The 18,779-nt window shown below is 41.9% G+C and overlaps 1 long non-coding RNA gene and 1 other non-coding gene across 3 annotated transcripts; both read right to left on the bottom strand.

Annotated features, from left to right (window-relative positions):
- Positions 1–1,523: 1,523 nt before the first annotated feature.
- LOC115459257 lies at positions 1,524–17,355 on the bottom strand. Of its 2 annotated transcripts, none has more exons than XR_003940240.1 (2): positions 17,268–17,355; positions 1,524–2,449 (listed from the first exon to the last, which is right to left on the bottom strand). It is a non-coding gene; the product is annotated as an uncharacterized LOC115459257 (long non-coding RNA). The 2 variants fall into 2 exon arrangements; XR_003940239.1 differs by lacking the exon at positions 17,268–17,355 and adding an exon at positions 2,918–2,929.
- Positions 17,260–17,375, bottom strand: LOC115459260. Its single transcript, XR_003940242.1, has one exon. It is a non-coding gene; the product is annotated as a U5 spliceosomal RNA (small nuclear RNA).
- Positions 17,376–18,779: the final 1,404 nt, after the last annotated feature.

Below are 18,779 nucleotides of genomic sequence, written 5' to 3'. Positions count from 1 at the left end.
ATGTTCCTGGCACGGTTTAAAAAAACCCAGCTTTGGGCTGGGATTATTGTATTGTCACGTTATGGCCATAACATGACTTACAGTGTGCACTCAGTACACTACAGCAAGATGCATTCTGATTTTTTATTACGTTACATTAAGTACTTACAACCCACACTAGCCTCTCAAGTTCAGTTCAGTTAACAAACTAAGGGCATCTTTTACTAAGGCGCGCTCACGTTTTTAGCATGCGTTAAACGTTAGAGACACCCATAGGAATGCATTGGTGTCTCTAATGTTTAGCGTGCCTACAATTTTAGCGCGCACCATAAACCTGAGCGCGCCTTAGTAAAATACCCCCTAAGAAATCAGGCAAACCTGGGAAATTACAAAATTTACCAAACTAATGCTGGGGATTACTAAGCCGCTAGCTCGGCTGGCTGTGCGCTACTGCTGACATAGTCCGTTCACTTTGAAAGGGCTGTCGGCAATGCCCCGCGGAAGCCATTAGCACAACTTAGTAAACAGACCTCTAAATTTCAACAGTCGTATACATTTGTGAAACAAAGATGTCTTTAGTATTTTTCACAATACTCTATAATTGAATACCAACCTTTTATATGTTTAGGTAAGAAAGCAAAAAGCTCATCATTTTTATATAGTAAGGAGCTGCTTTACATGTATTTGCATCTCATTACTATGTAACCCACCATGATCTAAATATCATAGCGATAGGGAAGCCCAACTGTATCAGAATCCTTTAAGTCACATTAAGGGGCAAATAACATGACTTAGGGGGCTGCATAAAGATATTAAGTGGCATTTTAACCCTGGACCAGTTAGGGTGGGGAAGCCTATAGGATGCATAAAAGATGAATATGCATTAAGGGCTGTGCTTCTTTGAATACCTTATTTTAGTGCTCTCTTTCATATGGAGACCACCCTGTGCGCTAGATTTTACAGATATGTTTTGAATTCAGAATTATGCTTGTGATTCTACTGAATAAACATTTCAAAAATATGAATGTACAAAGAGTTATGAGCCCTTGAAGCAGTGTCCGCGTGAGGCAGTGCTGAGCTTTCAATGTGATTCTGTTTTCTGCACTCCAGTTCCTTGGACACAGACAGTTCTATTTTAAATATTTTCTAACACAGCCACAGTTTGACTTTAGACCTTCTGGAATCTTCACTGCAAGAGAGCAAACTGAAATGCCACAACTATAACCACCCTCAGTTTTTACATTTCATTTTAGTAATTCATTTTATGAGGATGGAACAGAGATCTTCAGGGAAATCTTACTTCAAATGTTATGAAGTTGGCAAGGCAAGTACTTAATATTTGTAGGTGATAAAATACATTGGTAGTGGTGGCTATTGGGGGCCAGGGGAATGGGGTTCAGTTCTGTCCCTTATTGAATGCATGTTCAGGGATGTGGTGTGTATAGTTGATAAAGCACACCCTGCGGACTCATTGTTGATATGTTCTGGTTTAAAAATGTAACAAAAAGGAACATCAGTGAGAATCTTCATTCCTGATTTAACAGTGATTTAAAATGACATCATATTTACCTTTTGTTTCTTAGACAGGTGATTGTTTAATCGCATTAATCATTAGAAACAATGAACTAACATTTCAAAAGTACCGTTAGCAACCTTTTTAGAGCCTTTCTCTTACATCCCTCTAGAAAAGGTCAAATCATGAGAGAAACAGATTCTCCTGCTCATCAGTTAAGCAAAGAGGAAGAGCTGAGGCTAAAACAAGATAAGAAATACACAGCTGACGGTACCTGTGCTTATTATCATATATTAGATAAACTAATCATTAGAGTGTAATTTCATACTGTATTTTCCATGTGTAGAGCTCTTTTAAAATTACACCATGAGTAAGCGATCCTGGGGCTATTGTTAGGGTGGATGTGTGTTAAGTGCAAACTCCACCCTTACCTCATCCCCCAGAATGCCTTTGTCTGGGACAGGAAAGTATTTTTACTCATATATCAGGCTGTGAATTTTCATTAAAGCCCATTTCTCCAGTAAAGCGCTGCTTTCCTTATAGAAATGGCTATGAAAATTATCCTAACTAAATTTTTACTTTTTATTTTGAACAATTTTTTTAATTCCACAGGGAAGGAAAATATTTATTCCAATAATAATATGCATAGCACCACATACCCCCCCCCCCAACTAATCATTTAAAGTGTATTATCTTCATTTCACAGTGTTTAGCTCTTTGAAACTTCCAAAATCTGCTTTTGCCTATCACTGTAGATTTGTTATTAATTATTCCAGTTGCAATCAAGAGTGGGATGCCACCACGGTCTCTTGTCGTTGGCCTTCCGTGACAGTGATGCACCTTTACATTTTTGCAGCTAGTTGCTTGGCTTGGTCCATCAGCTCCATTTTTGCAATGGCTGACAGGTGAACTTCATCAGGGCCATCTGCTATGCGTAGGCTCCGCGCATATGTAAACCTGCAGGAAAATGACATTTATTTGGATTTTGTTCACACCTTTTTTCAGTAAGTAGCTCAAGGTGAGTTTCACTTAAGTACAATAGGTCTGTTCTTAGCTGAGTGGGCAGGTGGAAAGAGAGCATGCTATGTAGTGCAATGTAAATCAAATTATATAGACATTGAGTCTAAAACAGGGATATCATATCAACATTGTCCCATCATTCCATCATAATTAGGGGCCCTGTTTACTAAGGTGCGTTAGTGTTTTTAGCGTGCCTACACATGCAAACCGTGTAGGCGCCTATAGAGATATTGTAGGCATGTACATAATTAACACGCATTAAAAACATTAACATGCCTATAATGCTGCTTAGTAAACAGAGCTCTTAATTACTTATGTCAGCAAGTCACTATATACTTATAGTGGACTGCTACCTTGAAGAAGCATCAAAACTTGGCCATGTCAGCAGAATGTTTGAATCTTGACAGCAGTGCTAAAAGTTAAGTACTTCGTTTTGTGAATATATGAGATATACTGAACACAAAAACGTTTTGAAAAAAAAAAAAAAAGCAAACAAGACCGATGATGATTCAGCAGCTATCACATAAAAGATGGATATGCTTTAAGTCTGCCATATTATGATGGTCATAAACACATTTTTTATGTTATAATTCAGCATATAGTGACTCGCTGACATAAGTGATTAATTATACCAGGATGATGGGACAATGTAGTGCAATGTATGCATTCTTTGCCGGTATGGTTAGATTTTCAACAGCTAATTTACAAACAAAAGAGCAGCGTCATATAGGACATCATACATGTATTTCCTGGCACATGCGTGTATAAATACTGATTTTGCAACATACACATCTAAATGTGGGCAAATATTCATGTGGGTTCTGGATTTTGTAAAACTTCATGTATGAGAGAAGCCAATTAGAGAACTGATATCCATACTTCAAAATTTGTCCTTTCTTTGGTGGATTTATAAACACAATTGCCAGGCTCAAGGCACTTCCCCTCACAGTACCCAGTATCTCTCCCTTTCTCTATCTGCCCCCCCCCCCCCCACACAGTATCCAGATCTCTCTATTTCCCTCCACCCTTGGTCTCCAGCATCTCACCCCCTCACCATAGTACTCAACATCTCTTTCATTCCTTCCTTTCCTCTCCCTCCCCCTCATCGTCTCACCTCCCTTCCTCCAGGGCAGCAATAGGGCAGTCAATATCTATAGAAGATGCATCCTATTTTGAAGGGGGAGGCCTCACGCAAGCGCAGATGCTCAAGGCCTCTATGCCAGTTGTGCTGCATCTTTTATAGGTGCTGATTACTGAGTTGCTTTCCCAGCAGAAGAGAGGTAAGACACTGAATACCTCAAATTGAGGGAGGGAATGAAGGAGAGAGATGCTAAAGACCAAGTGCTGGTGCCATCCCTAAACTGTGCCACCCTAGGCAGCAGCCAACCCCCACCAATTGCCTCATTCACCCCTCAAAATCCCAGCTCCAGCCCGCCATCCCTCCCTCCAGCAATGTTACATCAACAGGAAGTTACATCAGAAAGTGGGCCACAGCAGAGGAGGAAAGACCCTGGAGCAGACCTATGGGGGATTTTCTCTGCAGCTCAAGATGCGGCGGGGAGGGAGGAAGTAAGGAGGACCACTTTTGGGGTTTTTTTTTTTAACCGTGGGAGCAAGGCTTTTTTTTTACCACTCCCACAGGGTGGTAAAAAGTTTTGCTCCCGCAGCCGTGGTAAATTTTTTTTCTGTGGATTTACCACAGATTACTGCGGGTCCCCATCCCCGTGTCATTCTCTATGTGGACTATAGAAGAGTAATGGATTTCACTTATCTATTGGGATAAGTATTTGCTATTTGTAAAAATCACTTCTTTTTTTTCTGTTTGAGAGTCTGTAATCTGGATACAGTCTTATCCTGTAGTCCTGTTACCACAATTCACCATTCAATATGTTTGTAGCACAACCACTTTGGTTACAACAATCCATGGCCTGCTCTCTCATGCCTTTCTCAGGCCCAGATGATGTATGTATTTCATGTGCATGTTACCAAGTTTTTTTTATCCAACTTAAGGGCTGAAGACAACCATTCCTCCAGGAATCAATGTGTTCCGTGTCCAGCACAGACTTAGACCCACAAATCAGAGGTTGCTTCTCTATGACCTGTTTTCAAGGTCATCAATCTTTTATTCATAGGCCTCAATTTTGGTTTGTAAAGCTCTTTATTTGAATATCCACCATATTGTGCTCAGTTTCTGGCATGAGGTGCTCTATCTCTGCAGTACAAGCGGTATATTCCACAAGTTTTGTGGTACTAACCCAATCTGACTGGATAGTCTTTTGAACTAATCCTCCTGTGCTTCTACAAGAGATGAGGTAAACTGGGAGATTTGGAGGGGAATAATCGAACGTCGCCGGCGAAATAGGTCGCCGGCGATCTATTTTGGCGGCGGTGCAACAGCTGGTCGGAACCGTATTTTCAAAAAAGATGGCCGGCCATCTTTTTTTTCCGATAATATGGTGTGGGCTGGCGAAATGCCTTGGATTTCGCCGGGTTTGAGATCGCCACTTTTGTTTTTCCGCAATAATGGAAAAAACTGCCGGCGATCTCAAACCCGGGGAAATCCAAGGCATTTGGCAGTGGGAGGAGTCAGCATTTGTAGTGCAATGGTCCCCCTCACATGCCAGGACACCAACCGGGCACCCTAGGGGGCACTTCAAACATCTTTTATAAACAACCAAATTAGCTTCCAGGTGCATAGCACCCTTCCCTTGTGTGCTGAGTCCCCCAAATCCCCCCCCAAAACCCACTGCCCACAAGTGTGCACCATTACCCTAGCCCTAAGTGCTGAAGGGGGGGCACCTACATGTGGGTACAGTGGGTTTTGGGAGGGCTCAACATTACCCACCACAAGTGGAACAGGTAGGGGGGGGGGGATGGGCCTGGCTCTGCCTTTCTGCAGTCCACTGCAACCAACAACAACTGTTCCAGGAACCTGCATACTGCTGTCTGGGTGCTGGGTATGACATTTGAGGCTGGCATACAGGCTGGCAAAAAAGGTTTGTATTTTAATAATTTTAGTGTGGGAGGGGGTTGGCGACCACTGGGGGAGTAAGGGGAGGTCATCCCCCATTCCCTCCGGTGGTCATCTGGTCAGTTGGAGCACCTTTTTGAGGCTTGGTCGTGAAAATAAAAGGACCAAGTAAACCCGGCGAAATACTGCTTATCGCCGGGTTTTATTTTTCCATTATCCGCGAAAGCTGGCCATCTGGTAGCCACGCCCAAGCCTGCCCATGTCCCGCCTTCGCTTCGCCGCCAACACGCCCCTTTGAACTTTCTCATTATATCCCTACACGCACACACAACCCACAACCTAGTCAACAATAACCCTACTACTCACAAACCACATAACACTCACATACACACAATGCACGCCCAAAACAACAACCATAACAACCCACTTACATCTCACCAATCCTATGCACAACCTTTAAACAACCTACCAAATCAAAGACACAACCAACCAACCAATTGCAACAACCTCCGGATATGAACACCACCGACAAAATGAGGAAAACAATGACAACAACAAATCCAACTACTGAAGAAACAGACAACTAATAAAAATAAACACGTCAAACCCCACCCTGGAACCACATCACTTAATCCAACTAGGATACATCAATGCAAGATCAGCAGTAAGCAACTCAGTAGACATACTAGATTGGATCATCACAGACAAATTAGACCTCCTATTCATCACAGAAACCTGGTTCCATAGTCCCACAGACCCTACCATCTTACAAACGTGCCTACCAGAATACAAAATCACGCACTGGACAAGAAATGGAAAAAAAAGAGAAGGTGGAATAGCTATTATATACAAACCTGAATTCACCATCACAATCACGGGCGAATCCACCTCACCACAACTTGAAATTGCATCGACTAGAATCAACCACCCAAGCCTAATAGGACACCTCAACACAATCCTATTCTACAGGCCACCAGGAAAATGGCAAGACGCCCAAACACAACTCGTGGATTTCATCTCGAATACCTGCGTATCAGCCTCAAATATCCTCATACTAGGCGACATCAACTTACACCTAGAAAATGACACCTTACCAAGCACACGAGAATTCAAAGAATTCCTAAAACTCTGGGATCTGCAAACACCTAACATACAACCAACTCATGAAAAAGGACACACACTAGATATCATAACGAATAGATTTGAACCGGACTCAACTATCATACTCGCTAATACAACATTGACACCCACATTATGGTCAGACCACCATAAAGCAAATGTCACTCTTTACTGGCGAAAAATACAACTAAACACAAACACCAAACATAAGCGAATAACCTACACTACGAGAGGAAAAATAGACCCTACAACATTCTGGCAACAGATCTGCCAGAACGAATGAACTACAAACGCTGACACCATCCAATTCCTCCAAGAATGGGATGATATAAGTACAAGAACATTAGACAAAATTGCCCCAGTACAAACTAGAACATCACACAGGAAAAATGCAAATCCATGGTTCACCGAAGAACTGAAAAAACTAAAAACACAAGTCAGGAGACTAGAACGAGCTTGGAACAAAAAAAGAGACGAACAAACACGAAACGACTGGAAACTACTTCGGAGAAAATACAAATATACCATAAAACAGACAAAAAGACTACACTACAAATCATTAATAGGACCAAACTACAAAGACACACACAAACTCTTCAACCTCGTGAACAAACTGTTAGACACCACACCTGTTACAACCAACGGCAAAGATACACCAAGTGCTGACAACCTTGCGACATACTTCAAGGAGAAAATTATACTACTGCGACACAAAATACCCACCAGCCCTACAGAATACACCACTCTTCTAGACTGTCTAGATCCAGAAGAAGGAACACACCCAGCAGACAGAACCTGGACCGAATTTGAACTACTGTCAGAAGACCTCATCTCGAAAACTCTCAAAAGATATGCCAAATCCAACTGCAAACTAGACATATGCCCAAATAGTCTCATGAAATCTGCTCCTCAACAATTCATAATAGACCTAACAAACCATATAAACCACATGCTACAAAATGGACTCTTCCCAAAAGAAAAAGGAAAAATCTTACTCACCCCAATTCCTAAAGATACAAAGAAAAACACGAGCGAAATAACCAACTACAGGCCAATAGCATCCATACCACTAATAACCAAGATAACTGAAGGTATGGTAACTAAACAACTCACAAACTATCTAGACAAACATTCAATACTCCATGATGCCCAATCAGGATTCTGTTCAAATCACAGCACAGAAACAGTATTAGTCACCCTCATGACCAAATTCAAACAAATAATTGCAACTGGCAACAATATACTCCTCCTACAATTCGACATGTCAAGCGCCTTCGACATGGTTGATCATGGAATCCTACTACACATACTTGAATACTTTGGCATAGGAGGAAATGTCCTAAACTGGTTCAAGGGGTTCCTAACCATGCGTTCGTATCAAGTCACATCAAATTCAACCACGTCCAAAGCATGGACACCTGAATGTGGAGTCCCACAAGGATCACCTCTCTCACCAACTATACTCAACCTAATGATGATCCCTTTAGCAAAACTCCTATCAAACCACAACCTCAACCCATATATATACGCTGATGATGTGACAATATACATCCCATTCAAACAAGATACCAAAGAAATCTCCAACGAAATCAATCAAAGTCTACATATCATGAACACATGGGCAGATGCATTCCGCCTGAAATTAAACGCAGAAAAAAACCAATGCCTGATACTCACCTCCCAATACAACACAAATGAATTCAACGCGATAAACACACCAACCCTAAACCTCCCAGTCTCAGAAACGCTAAAAATCCTTGGAGTCACTATCGACCGCCACTTAACACTCGAAACCCACGCAAACAACACAACCAAGAAGATGTTCTACTGCATGTGGAAATTGAAAAGGATAAGACCATTCTTCCCAAGATACGTCTTCCGCAGCCTAGTGCAATCCCTCGTCCTCAGCCACCTGGACTACTGCAACTCACTATACGCGGGCTGCAAAGAGCAAATACTGAGGAAACTTCAAACAGCCCAAAACACAGCAGCCAGGCTCATCTTCGGAAAACCAAGATATGAAAGGGTAAAACCACTATGAGAGAAACTACATTGGCTTCCACTTAAGGAATGCGTTACTTTTAAAGTTTGTACACTAGTCCATAAGATCATCTACGGCGAAGCCCCAGCGTACATGTCTGATCTAATAGACCTACCACCCAGAAACGCTAAAAGATCATCCCGAACACACCTAAACCTCCACTTCCCCACTTGCAAGGGCCTGAAATACAAGACGCTACACGCGTCAACCTTTTCCCACAAGAGCACGCAGGCCTGGAATACACTACCGCGCAACCTAAGAATGATTGACAATCAAGCTTCCTTCCGTAAACTACTAAAGACTCACCTGTTTGAACAAACTTACGGAAAGAGCCAACTCACATAGAGTCCATACTCACTGTTCATCAATGCAATATACATCCACTTTGATCCCTCATCCCGCAATCCAGTCTATCATACACTTATCCACGGAACTATGTACACCATATGTCTTTGTCTAACACTACCCTTAAGCTTCCCATTGTCCCCTTCCAATATTTCTATGTTGATGTCCCATTGTCATATTCCTAATTTGATATTTGACTGTCTCGTATAACTTTGCACAATGTAATCCATAACCAAATTGTAACAAATGTTATTTCTATTATTCACATCCTATTGTAAGCCACACTGAGCTTGCAAAAAGGTGGGAAAATGTGGGATACAAATGCAATAAATAAATAAAAAGCGGCGAAGCTATCACAAATGTAGCTTTCGAATATATGCTTTTCGCCGCTTTTGCGAAATCGCCGGCCATATCCCGATTTGTGTCGGGAAATAGCTGGCGATTACTTTCGATTATAAGCTGGTTGGTCTCACTAAAGAGAACTCCATCTGCCATTTTGTACTGTCCAACCATCACATACTTCTCTTTTTCTGCAGTTTTGCAGCCATTTCAACTGTCTACTTTTTCAGGCAATTGTCCATGCACCATTCACTTACAGTGGGGGAAATAAGTATTTGATCCCTTGCTGATTTTGTAAGTTTGCCCACTGACAAAGACATGAGCAGCCCATAATTGAAGGGTAGGTTATTGGTAACAGTGAGAGATAGCACATCACAAATTAAATCCGGAAAATCACATTTTGGAAAGTATATGAATTTATTTGCATTCTGCAGAGGGAAATAAGTATTTGATCCCTCTGGCAAACAAGACCTAATACTTGGTGGCAAAACCCTTGTTGGCAAGCACAGCGGTCAGACGTCTTCTGTAGTTGATGATGAGGTTTGCACACATGTCAGGAGGAATTTTGGTCCACTCCTCTTTGCAGATCATCTCTAAATCATTAAGAGTTCTGGGCTGTCGCTTGGCAACTCGCAGCTTCAGCTCCCTCCATAAGTTTTCAATGGGATTAAGGTCTGGTGACTGGCTAGGCCACTCCATGACCCTAATGTGCTTCTTCCTGAGCCACTCCTTTGTTGCCTTGGCTGTATGTTTTGGGTCATTGTCGTGCTGGAAGACCCAGCCACGACCCATTTTTAAGGCCCTGGCGGAGGGAAGGAGGTTGTCACTCAGAATTGTACGGTACATGGCCCCATCCATTCTCCCATTGATGCGGTGAAGTAGTCCTGTGCCCTTAGCAGAGAAACACCCCCAAAACATAACATTTCCACCTCCATGCTTGACAGTGGGGACGGTGTTCTTTGGGTCATAGGCAGCATTTCTCTTCCTCCAAACACGGCGAGTTGAGTTCATGCCAAAGAGCTCAATTTTTGTCTCATCTGACCACAGCACCTTCTCCCAATCACTCTCGGCATCATCCAGGTGTTCACTGGCAAACTTCAGACGGGCCGTCACATGTGCCTTCCGGAGCAGGGGGACCTTGCGGGCACTGCAGGATTGCAATCCGTTATGTCGTAATGTGTTACCAATGGTTTTCGTGGTGACAGTGGTCCCAGCTGCCTTGAGATCATTGACAAGTTCCCCCCTTGTAGTTGTAGGCTGATTTCTAACCTTCCTCATGATCAAGGATACCCCACGAGGTGAGATTTTGCGTGGAGCCCCAGATCTTTGTCGATTGACAGTCATTTTGTACTTCTTCCATTTTCTTACTATGGCACCAACAGTTGTCTCCTTCTCGCCCAGCGTCTTACTGATGGTTTTGTAGCCCATTCCAGCCTTGTGCAGGTGTATGATCTTGTCCCTGACATCCTTAGACAGCTCCTTGCTCTTGGCCATTTTGTAGAGGTTAGAGTCTGACTGATTCACTGAGTCTGTGGACAGGTGTCTTTCATACAGGTGACCATTGCCGACAGCTGTCTGTCATGCAGGTAACGAGTTGATTTGGAGCATCTACCTGGTCTGTAGGGGCCAGATCTCTTACTGGTTGGTGGGGGATCAAATACTTATTTCCCTCTGCAGAATGCAAATAAATTCATATACTTTCCACAATGTGATTTTCCGGATTTAATTTGTGATGTGCTATCTCTCACTGTTACCAATAACCTACCCTTCAATTATGGGCTGCTCATGTCTTTGTCAGTGGGCAAACTTACAAAATCAGCAAGGGATCAAATACTTATTTCCCCCACTGTATTGTTACTACTTCTGGCTCAATCAAAAAGTGCAATTTAAGAAGAGATGGGGTTAGATTTCAAGGTGGGTCTCCGAGCCTCAGGACTGCACACCTTTTTGTGTTCAGCACATCATGTGATCACCTCTGTGTATTTTAATGTGAAAAATGTAAGAAATCATCTCCACTTCAATTTTGGGTCATCTTCAAACTTTCTCCTGATATTTTGGACATCTTTTTGGTTTCTTTCTATTTTTTTTTATAATAATCTAACCTGTGCCCCTACTTATTACAGGTAGCATACCCTACCCCTTCAGTCAATTCTCAGTAGCTGTGACCAATTACCACAGGTCGTGCCCCTGTAAATAGAGTGGGATGAGGTAGCTAACACTGGAGATAAATATTTTGTTTGAGAGTGTCAGAGGGTGTTATAATATCTCTTAAAAATAGAATGCTGAAGAAACGTTCAAATAAATAAACCATAAAAAGGTAATTGTGCAAAGGAATGAATTTTACTGCACTTACAGGGCCCCCGTTTACTAAGGTGTGCTAGCGTTTTTAGTGCATGCTAACGCTAGACACAGCCATATATTCCTATGGGTATCTCTAGCGTTAGCGTGCCTATAGTGCGGCTTAACAAACAGGGCCCACGGAAATGTAATATTCTAAATAAATATTATTAAAAAGTAATAAATATATTAAACAGTAATAGGATTAAAACTTTAAAATATCCTATAGTGATCCAGTTTACAGTACCACAAAGGGGCCCTTTTACTAAGCTGTGTTAGGTGCTAACACAGCAAAAGTGGCCTAACACAGGATGTGCTAAAATGCTCTGCATTAGCTTTGTCATCTGTGCGTGCTAAGCGCGCAGTAACTGTTATAGTTTTCTGGGAGGGGGCATGTCAGGGGTGGAGAATGGGCGTGGATGTGCTAATCAGCTAGTGCACTGATGTTATCACCATGCTAACTGGTTAGAATGTCCATAATGCAGGAGTCCTTAGCGCTTCCGAAATAGGAGGTGGTAAGTACTCCCACAGTAATTTTGAATGGCAGCACACTAATGCTAACATTAGTGCATGGACAGAAGTAAAACAAATTGAAAAAGACCCTTTTTGATGGCTGCAATAGAAATATGTTTAGCACATGGGAAAAAGGCCTGCTTAAGTCCATGGTAAGCCCTTTTCTTAGCATAGCTTAGAAAAAAGGCCCCTAAATTACTTTTTCTATGAACAGTTCAAGTCCAACAATTTTCAACAAGACAAGCTTTTAAAACATCTCGGATAATATTTATTTTCATATAGTCTTAGTGTAAATTCTCTTTTGAGTATTATTAGAACTTATTTATTCAAGAATTTTAATTTCCCTTTTTCAGAGTCATGGATTTTAGGAGTCTCAGGTACAGTGGGGGAAATAAGTATTTGATCCCTTGCTGATTTTGTAAGTTTGCCCACTGACAAAGACATGAGCAGCCCATAATTGAAGGGTAGGTTATTGGTAACAGTGAGAGATAGCACATCACAAATTAAATCCGGAAAATCACATTTTGGAAAGTATATGAATTTATTTGCATTCTGCAGAGGGAAATAAGTATTTGATCCCTCTGGCAAACAAGACCTAATACTTGGTGGCAAAACCCTTGTTGGCAAGCACAGCGGTCAGACGTCTTCTGTAGTTGATGATGAGGTTTGCACACATGTCAGGAGGAATTTTGGTCCACTCCTCTTTGCAGATCATCTCTAAATCATTAAGAGTTCTGGGCTGTCGCTTGGCAACTCGCAGCTTCAGCTCCCTCCATAAGTTTTCAATGGGATTAAGGTCTGGTGACTGGCTAGGCCACTCCATGACCCTAATGTGCTTCTTCCTGAGCCACTCCTTTGTTGCCTTGGCTGTATGTTTTGGGTCATTGTCGTGCTGGAAGACCCAGCCACGACCCATTTTTAAGGCCCTGGCGGAGGGAAGGAGGTTGTCACTCAGAATTGTACGGTACATGGCCCCATCCATTCTCCCATTGATGCGGTGAAGTAGTCCTGTGCCCTTAGCAGAGAAACACCCCCAAAACATAACATTTCCACCTCCATGCTTGACAGTGGGGACGGTGTTCTTTGGGTCATAGGCAGCATTTCTCTTCCTCCAAACACGGCGAGTTGAGTTCATGCCAAAGAGCTCAATTTTTGTCTCATCTGACCACAGCACCTTCTCCCAATCACTCTCGGCATCATCCAGGTGTTCACTGGCAAACTTCAGACGGGCCGTCACATGTGCCTTCCGGAGCAGGGGGACCTTGCGGGCACTGCAGGATTGCAATCCGTTATGTCGTAATGTGTTACCAATGGTTTTCGTGGTGACAGTGGTCCCAGCTGCCTTGAGATCATTGACAAGTTCCCCCCTTGTAGTTGTAGGCTGATTTCTAACCTTCCTCATGATCAAGGATACCCCACGAGGTGAGATTTTGCGTGGAGCCCCAGATCTTTGTCGATTGACAGTCATTTTGTACTTCTTCCATTTTCTTACTATGGCACCAACAGTTGTCTCCTTCTCGCCCAGCGTCTTACTGATGGTTTTGTAGCCCATTCCAGCCTTGTGCAGGTGTATGATCTTGTCCCTGACATCCTTAGACAGCTCCTTGCTCTTGGCCATTTTGTAGAGGTTAGAGTCTGACTGATTCACTGAGTCTGTGGACAGGTGTCTTTCATACAGGTGACCATTGCCGACAGCTGTCTGTCATGCAGGTAACGAGTTGATTTGGAGCATCTACCTGGTCTGTAGGGGCCAGATCTCTTACTGGTTGGTGGGGGATCAAATACTTATTTCCCTCTGCAGAATGCAAATAAATTCATATACTTTCCACAATGTGATTTTCCGGATTTAATTTGTGATGTGCTATCTCTCACTGTTACCAATAACCTACCCTTCAATTATGGGCTGCTCATGTCTTTGTCAGTGGGCAAACTTACAAAATCAGCAAGGGATCAAATACTTATTTCCCCCACTGTAAGTATGTTTATTTTGTTTACACTGTTCTTTGCCCTGCCCTTTATAGATTTGTTTCAAAAAGCTCAGTCTTTTCTAATGTATTTTGTTTATGTTCCATTTACTTTTGTAGAGGGTCTTTCTTGAGAGAATTCTTCTCCTTACTCGCAGAGGGCAACAGTGAGTTGCTTGAAAATTTGCACCTACTACACTGTGGGGTCCTTTTACTTAGCCACTTAGGCGCATATACATGTCCTATGCGCATCAATTTTTAACTACCACACAGCTACCGTGTGGCCCGGGAAGCAATTTCATTTTTTTACACGTGTCCACTAAGTGCACCGGAAATTTTTCAGCACGCAGCACTAACCGTGTGGTAATCAGAATTGTACACACAGAGACCGTTACTGCCCAGTTAACGTATGAGACCTTACCGCTAGGTCAATGGGTGGCAGTAAGGTCTCAGGGCCAAAATGGACGCGCTCCAATTGTTATTTTGCAACATGTTAATTTTCGGCAAAAAAAGGTCCTTTTTGCAGGTGCGCTGAAAAATGGACCTACACGCGTCTACACCAGCGCAGGCCATTTTTCGGCGCACCATAGTAAAAGGACCCCTGTGTATACAAACTCAAAAATGGAAAATCTGGCTCCCTATGTGGTGCAGCTAGAAAGGTTCCTATTGCTAAGATTATAATTAACTGACTGTGACCAAAATAAAATAATTGAAAATCCCTAACTGATTTTCTAGATAGTCATTTTTTTTCTCCATGACTTGGGCTGCAGCTCTACCAGAATATCTTCCTATTTCTGATCCATACAACACTGCTTATCTGCACCAATTCAATATCAGCAAAATACAGTTGAAAGATCTTTAAGTATGCCGTTAATGCTTCCAGTGCCTTTCAGCTATCAGCTTTCACTCAGCCACACTGCAGATTACTACTACTACTACTATTTAGCATTTCTATAGCGCTACAAGGCATACGCAGCGCTGTACAAACATAGAAGAAAGACAGTCCCTGCTCAAAGAGCTTACAATCTAATAGACAAAAAATAAATAAAGTAAGCAAATCAAATCAATTAATGTGAACGGGAAGGAAGAGAGGAGGGTAGGTGGAGGCGAGTGGTTACAAGTGGTTACGAGTCAAAAGCAATGTTAAAGAGGTGGGTTTTCAGTCTAGATTTAAAGGTGGCCAAGGATGGGGCAAGACGTAGGGGCTCAGGAAGTTTATTCCAGGCGTAGGGTGCAGCGAGACAGAAGGCGCGAAGTCTGGAGTTGGCAGTAGTGGAGAAGGGAACAGATAAGAAGGATTTATCCATGGAGCGGAGTGCACGGGAAGGGGTGTAGGGAAGGACGAGTGTGGAGAGATACTGGGGAGCAGCAGAGTGAGTACATTTATAGGTTAGTAGAAGAAGTTTGAACAGGATGCGAAAACGGATAGGGAGCCAGTGAAGGGTCTTGAGGAGAGGGGTAGTATGAGTAAAGCGACCCTGGCGGAAGATGAGACGGGCAGCAGAGTTTTGAACTGACTGGAGAGGGGAGAGGTGACTAAGTGGGAGGCCAGCAAGAAGCAGATTGCAGTAGTCTAAACGAGAGGTGACAAGGGTGTGGATGAGGGTTTTGGTAGAGTGCTCGGAAAGAAAGGGGCGGATTTTACGGATGTTGTAAAGAAAGAAACGACAGGTCTTGGCGGTCTGCTGGATATGAGCAGAGAAGGAGAGAGAAGAGTCAAAGATGACCCCAAGGTTTCGAGCTGAGGAGACAGGGAGAATGAGAGAGCCATCAACAGAAATAGAAAACGGGGGGAGCGGGGAGGTGGGTTTACAGTTACTATTACTATCCAATAGGATACTATTAACTATGTCTAATTTCTTTCCTTTTTAATCAGTTTCCCCTTAAATGTGTCTCTTCCAACAGATCTCTACAATAGCTGAAATTTAAGTCAATTAAATGCTCTTTCAGTTACTACAAACTACAGCGCTCTGTGAAAACCATAATTAATATTGGAAAGTAATATTTTCCTTTCTGAAATTTATCTACTATTGCCTCTACTTTTCACCAGTTATTCACACCAGACTTCATAAAACTCCGTTTGTTCTGAATTTTAAACCAGTTGCAACTCCCTCACAAATTCAAAGAAATCCTTCTGCCTCAGTTCACTATCACTGAACGCTCAGACTCAGTAAACTTATTTTTGTTTAAAAGCAGCCAATCACAGGAGCTCTCACACAATGTATCTTTGCCTCTCAAAGTCTGCAGCCCAAACCAACAAAAACCAAACAGCCCCAGCAACATTCTCCTGGGCAAAAGACGGAAAAAACTTCCATTTTCCTTTCCCTATTCTTTGCAATGCAAACGTCTTTAATTATGCTCTAAAATATCACTGAACACTCTCACACATTTTTTAGTATTCTTTTAAAATAGTCAATCACAGGAGCTCTTATTTATCGCAACTTTCTCTCTCAAAGTCTTCAGCCCAGTCCAACTGAAACCCACCCTCGTGTGGTGAAACAACAGAGTCCTAGCAACATTCGCCTGCTGGTAATTAGGGAAGCCAATGTACAAAAAGTGGGAGTACGACCAAGGAAACCAGACACTGGAAGACGTACTTAAATAAAAATTTATTACAGATTTGAAGACTCGACACGTCGTGTTTCGGCCGTCAGGCCTGCATCAGGAGTCTGATGTGCAGAGTACTGGGAAGCCAATCAGAAACTTCCATTTTCCTTTCACTATTGTTTGCAATGTAAGCGACGTGTCTAAATCCTTGTTTTTGCCTCTACTTCATGCTAGTTAGAAAATCAATGGTTTTATGCAGAAAAAAATGTCAGTTTTTAAAAGTCGTTTTAATTTCAATTTAACTCCTCTCGCTCATCTTCTGCGCGATACTGTCAGCCCACCTCTTTATTTGCTGTAAATGTACTTCAAACTAGTAGCAAATTTTCACTTACGCGCGGCTTCCCCGCCCCCCCATCACCGCTCAAAAACTTTTCCCCTTCCTTTTTAGTAATAATATGAACAAATGGCTAAAATAATCACCGTAGTTCTATGTTGGTAACTCTAGCTGTTCAAAATCACTTTACTTCCTACATCTTGTGCTTGTTTTCATCTATTTTTAAACACAAATATTAGTCCTACCAGTGGTAGGACCTTCAAAAATTCAGTGAAACTCATTTATGTTCCTCTCCACGGAAATCTTTAGTAAAAGGCGAAAGATTTATTCGATCTGAAGAGAAACCAGAGATTATAACTTTGCTTCCCTTATGCTACACAAGACAGAAAAAGCAGTTCCTAAAAATATTACAGAGAGTGACAATGTTTAGCTACTAAATATATCATATAATACAGAATAAATCAAAAGCAGAAAACGAACATTGTATAATTAAATGAAAACCTGAAGACATTGTAACAAATCACCAGAGACATTTAGCAAAAACACAGCTCCATTTTACAAGGCATTATGGGTATGCAAATATAAGCAGAACAGTTATTGTGACATCACTGGGAATTGAGAGAGCAACTTGTGAAATATTACTATTAACATTCTATTAACTTAGTTTACACAATTTTATGCACTTTGATGCTCTTGTAACTTCCATAGTTTGTGTTTGCACACTGAATTTTAGTGGTAAGAAAATTTGAGAAAGATGGGCATAGAGCATGCTCACTTAGATGTTGTTGATTTACAGCAGCCATTTTTAAGGGCACTACACATGCTCAGTGGTTGCATATAGCAAACCGAAGGAGCGATTTTCTTAGTGCTGTAAGAGACCATAGAGACTTCGTGCTACCTAGCAGGAAAACAGTAGGATTTAAAAAAACGGTGAAAGCTGTTTAGTTTGCAGGTTTCAAGCTGTGGACCCTTTCCATTCTGACTAGTGTTGGTCAATGATTTATTAAGATGCAGAATCGTGCTGTTTTAATCTGGATATGTTATGGTTCTGTATATGTGAACGTGTGTAATTTATATAAAGTTTCAGTGCTTAATTGACCAGAGACAGGAGCAACAGAAGAGGGCTGGATTAGGGGCAGATTAACTGTTAGATTCCAGGTTATTCTCCCAGAAATAAAGCATGTTAGTACTGGGGTAATAAAATTATAAGGAGGTACTGCAGTCAATTTTTCAAGATTCCATGGGAAGTGCTTACAGTTTCTGTGACAGATTTTGTAGAATTCTGCAGCAGTTATGTGGCATATCTGCATACATTTGAATGAATCTGAATATTAAATAATGTTAATTTGTATTTTACAGTATATCATTTTTATGGCATATTTTGTGTGTCAGGTTAATATGGTCCTTTTTTTTTTAGAAGGGGGAGTAAGGGATCTTAGTTATTAGTGCTAGGAAAAGATAAAGGGACAGAGAATGAGGAGAGGGGAAGGGATCAAGTAAGAGGAAGTAAAAGGTAATCATAGAGGGAGATGGAAAAAGGATGATAAGGAGTAAAAGAGTAAGGATAGGAGACTGAGGCACACGGGTGGGGGAGAGAGGAAGGATCATGTGGGAAGGGGAGGAGAACTAGAAGGTATTATGCAAAGGGAAAGGTCAATAAGCCAGGATAAGGGCAGGGAAGAAGTGATGATTCTCTGATTGCACACCTCCTGAGGCTGATCTCTCTTCCTCCTAACTTTTCATAGGTAGAGTAGTAA

Source organism: Microcaecilia unicolor, unplaced genomic scaffold (genome assembly GCF_901765095.1).
Source record: "Microcaecilia unicolor unplaced genomic scaffold, aMicUni1.1, whole genome shotgun sequence".
NCBI lineage: Eukaryota > Metazoa > Chordata > Amphibia > Gymnophiona > Siphonopidae > Microcaecilia > Microcaecilia unicolor.
The sequence above is the reverse complement of the archived record's forward strand: the minus strand, read 5'-3'. Positions and strand labels throughout refer to the sequence as shown.